The sequence below is a fragment of the Physeter macrocephalus genome, chromosome 10, assembly GCF_002837175.3.
Source record: "Physeter macrocephalus isolate SW-GA chromosome 10, ASM283717v5, whole genome shotgun sequence".
In the NCBI taxonomy this organism is placed as follows: domain Eukaryota; kingdom Metazoa; phylum Chordata; class Mammalia; order Artiodactyla; family Physeteridae; genus Physeter; species Physeter macrocephalus.
In genome coordinates this window covers 77,972,301-77,979,599 of record NC_041223.1, presented here as the reverse complement: position 1 = coordinate 77,979,599, position 7,299 = coordinate 77,972,301, and positions in this window count along the sequence as shown.

The window sequence follows — 7,299 nt, the reverse complement described above, 5'->3', positions numbered from 1 at the left end:
TGGGCATATACCCTGAGAAAACCATAATTCAAAAAGAGTCATGTACCAAACTGTTCATTGCAGCTCTATTTACAATAGGCAGGACATGGAAGCAACCTAAGTGTCCATCAACAGATGAATGGATAAAGAAGATGTGGCACATATATACAATGGAATATTACTCAGCCATAAAAAGAAATGAAACTGAGTTATTTGTAATGAGGTGGATAGACCTGGAGTCTGTCATACAGAGTGAAGTAAGTCAGAAGGAGAAAAACAAATACTGTATGCTAACACATATATATGGAATCTAAGAAAAAAAATGTTATGAAGAGATTAGTGGTAGGACGGGAATAAAACACAGACCTACTAGAGCATGGACTTGAGGACATGGGGAGGGGGAAGGGTAAGCTGTGACGAAGTGAGAGAGTGGCAGGGACATATATGCACTACCAAATGTAAATTAGATAGCTAGTGGGAAACTGCCGCATAGCACAGGGAGATCATCTCTGTGCTTTGTGACCACTGAGAGGGGTGGGATAAGGAGGGTGGTAGGGAGGGAGACGCAAGAGGGAAGAGATATGGGAACATATGTATATGTATAACTGATTCACTTTGTTGTAAAGGAGAAACTAACACACTATTGTAAAACAGTAATACTCCAATAAGGATGTTAAAAATAAAAAAATTAAAAAAAAATAAATAAATAAATAAAAAGAACACATGAAGTACCCTCCAATTAGATCATATTCCAAGCTAAACAATAATTCATAAATTTCAAAGGATTAAAAGCACATAATGTAGGTTCTTTAACTACAATGGAATGAAATTAATAATCTCTACAAAAAATGTAGTATATTCACAAACAAAAAGGCAGAAATTATGCAAAAGACTCCTAAATAAGAAATGTGTCAAAGAAAATAATAAATGGAAATAGCAAATGCTTTGAGTTGAATAAAAATCAAATCACAAATACCAAAAGTTTTGAGGTGGATGTAAAATAATACTTGGAGGAAAATATATAGATATACAAATACCTATATGAAAACAGAAGAAGGATCTCAAATCAATAATGTAATCTTTCTACTTAGGAAACTAGAACAAGGAGATTAAGTTAAACATAAATCAAAAAGAAGAAAATAGTAATGAAAAATAACAGAATAAATGAAATAAAGTATAAGGAAACAATAGAGAAAATCTAGGTAAAAATAGTTGATTCTTTGAAAAGATCAAGAAAATTGGCAATCCACTCCTAAATAAAAAGTATGTGAAATAAAATATCACAATCAATACTGGAAAATAATTTGAGATGAATGAATAAAAACAATAGAGAGAACAAAGAAAACTAAAGTTTGGTTATTTGAAAGTAAAATTGACAAAACTTTGCTAGAATGACTAAAAAAAGTTAGACAACTCAATTTACTAAAATCAGGAGTAAGAGATTTTCGATGAGACATATAAAGCATTGTACGGGAAAGCTCAGATTAGATACAGATTAGTCAATCTAAAAAAAATGGAAAATTCTCAGAAAGACACAAGTTACCAGAATTCACTTAAGAAGAATTACAAAATTTGAAAATGTTTACAGAAAAGTTAAAAGATTGACTTTAATTGTAATTACAAACTTCACAAAAAGGAAAAGCCCAGGACTACTTGACTTCACTGGTGAAATCCTCCAAATGTATGAAGAAAATTGTACCCCAATTCTTTACAAACTCTTCCAAAATTTGAAGAGAAAAGAATACTTCCCAACATATCTGGAGAGACATATTATTCAGCATCACCTTGATATCAAACCAAACAAGCACATCGCTAGGAAAGAACTACAAACCAATACACCTTATGTAAAAATCCTCAACAAAATACAAACAAAACAAATTCAAACTTCTCTATATAAAAATAGATAAGCAACAAGGATGTATTGTACAGCAAACGGATATATAGCTATTATTTTGTAATAACTTTAAACAGAGTATAATCTATAAAACTATTGAATCACTTTGTTGTACACCTGAAATTTATATAATAATGCAAATCAAATATATTTCAATAAAAAAATTTAATAATGACATATAAAAAAGGGTTATGTACCATGACTGACATGTTTTATCCTAGGAATGTAAGGAAGTTTCAGTGTATAAAAAGCAAACCATGTAATACACCAAAATAACAAAAGTCAATGACATGATGATCTCAATAGACAAGGAAAAAGTATTTGAAAAAAACTCGAACACTTTCATGATAAAAAAAAATCAACAAAATTAGGAGTCAAACAGGATTTCTTCAGCTTCATAAAGAACATCTACCAAAAAAAAAAAAAAAAAAAGAAGAAGAAAACAAAGAAAAACACAGCTATCATCAAGATTGTTGATTAAAGGCTGAATATTTTCCCCAAAAGATTAAGAATGGAAGGAGTATGTCCATTCTCAACATTTTCTCCCAACATTGTGCTAGAGGTTCAATAAGGCATTAGGTTGAAAGAAAGAAAGAAAGAAAGAAAGAAAGAAAGAAAGAAAGAAAGAAAGAAGAAAGAAAGAGAAAGAAAGAGAAACAAAGAAAGAAATAAAAAGAAAGAAAGAAAAAAGAAAGAAAGAAAGATGACATATTGATTGGAAACAATTATGTGGGGATGTGAAACTCTCTTATTCAGAAATGTTGTAATCTTGTTTTTAGAAAATCTTAAGAAATGCACACCTCCAAAAACGTTTAGAATTGCTAAACTAGTTTAGAAAGTTTTCAGGGATGTAATGTCAATATACAAATGAAATTGTATATCAGTAACCTTACAATGAACATGTCAAAAATGAAATTTAGAAAAAACTCAACTTATTAGTATCAAAATAATAAATACTAAGGACAAAACTTAGCAAAGTGCAAAATGTTCACTCAAACCTACAACATATTACTGAAAGAAAAATTAACATTCTAATAAATGGAATAATATTGCATGCACTATTAAGGTGGTCAGAAAGAAAAGCAAAGTAACAGTGGAAGAAGAATTTAGGATATGAATAAATTGGTATTTTTTTGAGAATTAAATTCCTTCAGGTTCGTTAGGTCACAATTAAGGATCAGAAAGTGAGGAATAGGAGTGAGAACATAGAGAATTGTTAAACTAAGTAGGTTTTGAGATTTTCCACAATGTATATTATGGTCTTTTATGTATACTGAGACCCTAAAAGATTTTAAAAATACATATTGAAATGTTACCATAAAATATCAAGCCAGAGATGCAAACATTGGTGACTTTAGAGATAACTAATATTTAGAGAATATCAACACCATTGTTGTTCTATATAAAGATAGATGATTACATCTTATTCTTATTAGGGAAGAAGGAATTGTGACAAGGGAAATTATTTACATCATATACATTCAAGTCTTGATGCCTGTACAGCTGTTCTTTGCAAGCAGCAGTTTTCACAACTACTCTAAATATTTCTATGACAAATGTGCATATTTTCCTTTTGTTGAAACAAACTTTATGTAAAGAACACAACAGTAATATTGGGGTCAGCATTACTTCAATATTTGTAACATTTCAAAGCAGAGACTTAGGATCTTCAATGAATTTAAAAAATTCTGTCCAAAGGCAAAATCATGTGAGGGGTAGTTGAGCTCTTTTAATCTCCTATTCCCTGACAGGAAGAAACTGCCAACCTTTCATGCACATGTTGAGCAGAGAACCTCCTGATATCTGGAGCTTGAAAACTTCTGATTATGGATTCTAAGGAAGCCCAAAGCACCACTTGGAATTGCTATTAATGTTTCTGTTAAAAGACACAGTTGGAATAAAATGATCTGCTGATAGTTGAGATAAAAATTCCAATGACAAATACAGAAATAAGAAATTCAAGCAAGAGGCAACATGAGAATGCTGATAGTTCAAAGTCTTAGAGAAATAGAAGAAGCAAAGTCAAACCTGAATGAGACAAAAAGACTATACTTCTATTCCTAAAATGTTTGTTATTTTATAATACTAAAATAGTGCAATCATTTTTTTTAAAAAAAGATGTGCAGTTCTTCAAAATATTCTAAGGCTAGAAAATCCAAAAACCTGCAATTAAGCAACTGAGAAGAGGAAGTGAATTGAAGGAGGAATATATCTTTATTTTAACATCTAGGTTTACTTTGAAATGCCATTATCACAATAAGATTATACATAACTGCACACTGAATAAGCCCATGGTAAAGTCTTGTAACACTGAAATATAAAATATCAGCACAAAATACTCCAAGATGATTTCGCATCAACTGGCAAACTTTGTACAACTCATGATGAGAAAAATCACTCTAAGGAAGAAAGAAACAACAAAACAAGTGACACATGGTGGGTCATTCTACATTAACCTGAAGAAACTCTTTTAAAGATCCATTAAATGTACTTTCTATTTGCTTAAATGCTCTGGATTTATCTCTGCTAGTATAACCATTTAGGTCTGCTTGCTACTAAAACACACTAAATATCTAGGAAAAGGACTTATGACACCATAAAATCATAAACACGAAGATAAGAGAGGAAATTAAAAGTGCATATTTGGATTCCAAAAGTGGGAAGATGTGTGCTGGCTAGCCTAGCATGCCCTAGAAAGCTGAATTCAAAGCATGAAATGTGGAAGGCAAAAATAGTATGCCAAATTTCAATATGGATAATCTAAACTGGGGTTGGGGCTAAAAAATATTTAAAGAAATAATTCAATTAATTGAACTTGACAGAAAATCAGCAAGGATATAAAACACACCATAAACCAATAGTATCTACCCAACATCTATAGAATACTCCACCCAACAACAATAATATATACATCCTTTTCAAGTGCCCATGGAACATATATCAGGTAAACTATGTCCCAAGCTATAAAGCAATCCTAAACAAATTGAAAATAATTGAAACAATGAGAAATATTTTCTATGTTCACAATAAAATCAAATTAGAAATCTATAAAAGGGAAATCTTCAAACACTTGAAAACAGAACAAAACAGTTCTAAATAATCCATCTGTCAATGGCAGAGTCCCAAGGGAAGTAAAACAGTGATTTGTGGTAGGTGTGGCCAAGATGGCAGAGAAGGAAGATCCTGGACTCACCTCCTCCCATGGGCACACCAAAATTACAACTATTTTCAAGCACAACTATCTATGAGACCAACCTGCGGACTAGCAAAAAATGATTTTCCATATCTAATGATATAAAGAAAAAAACACAATGAGATAGGTAGGAGGGGCAGTACGGTCAAGACCCACACCCCTGGGTAAATGACCCACACATAAGACAATAATAACAATTGCAAAGGTTCTCCCTAAAGAGGAAGGGATCTGAGCCCCATATCATGCTCCCCAGCATAGGGGTCCTTCACTGGGAAACAGAGTCCCCAGAAAGTATGTCTTTGAAGGCCAATGGGACTTGTGTAAAGGAGAACCAGAGTATTACAGGAAAGGCTCTGCTCTTAAAGGGCATGTGCAAAATCATCATGCCCAAAGACCCAACCCAGAGGCTATAATATGGAAGGTTCCTAGGTCATACCTATTTTCTGATCTTGGAAAGTCTCCTGGAGAACTAAGAAGGCAACTGGGACTCCACCTGTGTATGTAGGCACTTTGCCCCCTCCAGCAAGCCAGCCTCCAGATGAGACAGGGCCTGAAAGTCAACCAGGCCAAGGGCCAGTCCCATTTACCAGCACACACAGTAGTCAACCTCGCCACAACAGAAGGGTTAACCCAACTCACATAAGGAGCACTTCTACATCAGCTAGCTCTGGTGACCAGAGAGGACTGTGCTGCAGGGCTCCATAGGATGTCTTCTCCCTAAGGCAATTGTCCAAGAACAGAAAACATAACCAACCTCACTAATATATAAGAATAAACACAGATAATTTGGCAAAATGAGAAGACAGAGGAATATATCCCAAATGAAGGAACAAGACAAAACCTCAGAAGAATTGAGTGAAATAGAGATAAGCAATCTAGCCAATAAAGAGTTCAAGGTAATGATCATAAAGGTGTTGAATGAACTTAGGATAAGAATGAACAAACACAATGAGGAGAAGGAGTTGGAAAATATTTAAAAAAAAAACAGAGTGGAAGAGTACAATAATTGAAATTTTAAAATACACTAGAAAAAAATCAACAGTAGATTGGGTGATATAGAAGAACAAATCAGTGAAAGACAAAGTTGTAGAAATCACTGATGCTGGACAGCAAAAAGAAGAAAAAGAACTTTAATAAATGAGGATGGGGAGGAGTCAAGATGGTGGAATAAGAGGACACGTTAATTCGCCTCTCCCAACAAGTACATTAAGAATACGTCTACAGATGGAACAATTCTCACAGAAACACCTGCTGAACGCTATCAGAGGACCTCAGAAACCTAAAAGGACAAGAAAAATCCCTGCACAACTGGGTAGGACAAAATAAAGAAAAAGAGAAAAGAGGAAACTGGACAGGACCTGCACCCCTGTGGGGGAAGCTGAAGGAGAGGAGAGGTTCCCACACCTGAGGAAGCCGGGTGGCGGGGAGATCAACTGGGACAGAAGGAGAGTTTTGGGATTCAGAGGAGAGCACAGCAACAGGCAGGTAGGAGAGAGTAAGACCTACACGTATGGTCTGTGCCACAGCCTATGTGCCCCTGCCTGAGACATGTGCCTGCTGGTGCAGACGGGGGCTGGTGCTGGAACATGGGGTTTGAAGAAGAGACTCATGGGGGAGACAGCTGTTGGCTGTGAAGACACAGCCTGAAGGGACGGCAGTAAGGAGCTCCACAACCGGAAATGTTTGTGGAAGAAGACCAAGCCACAATAGGAGCAGGGCACCATTGTTGAGTAGGGTGCAAAGGGTGGGGCTGCTATTGCAGCACCCTTCCCCATGCACCAGACGCTGCCTCTGCAGGCACTAGGAAGGGCACTCGCCTGAGCAGGCTCACATGCCCCCCCGACCATCACCTCCTCCAGCCCCGCTGTCCCCAGGGGGCTTGCACAACCTACCCATTTCCACCTCCACCCCCACCTGCCTGGATGGGTGTGTGTGCTCTGGGACAGCCTCGGGAGCACACTCTAGTGGGAAGCCCACATGGAGAGGTGGGTCTGAAACCACAACTGAGCCCCAGGGGCCATGCAACTAAAGAAGAAGAGCTGAAATCTCTTCTTGCAGCTGCAGGAACTGTGAATTTACACCCTCACTGCTTGTTTTGTAAACTCAGTGCCTGCAGAACGTCTGAATGGCAAGTACTCCTGCAGCTGATACAAGTCTAGCCTTAGCAGCTGTGGGCCTTGTGGACACGCACACTCAGGGATTGGACAAGGCAAGAATATGAGCTACATCCATA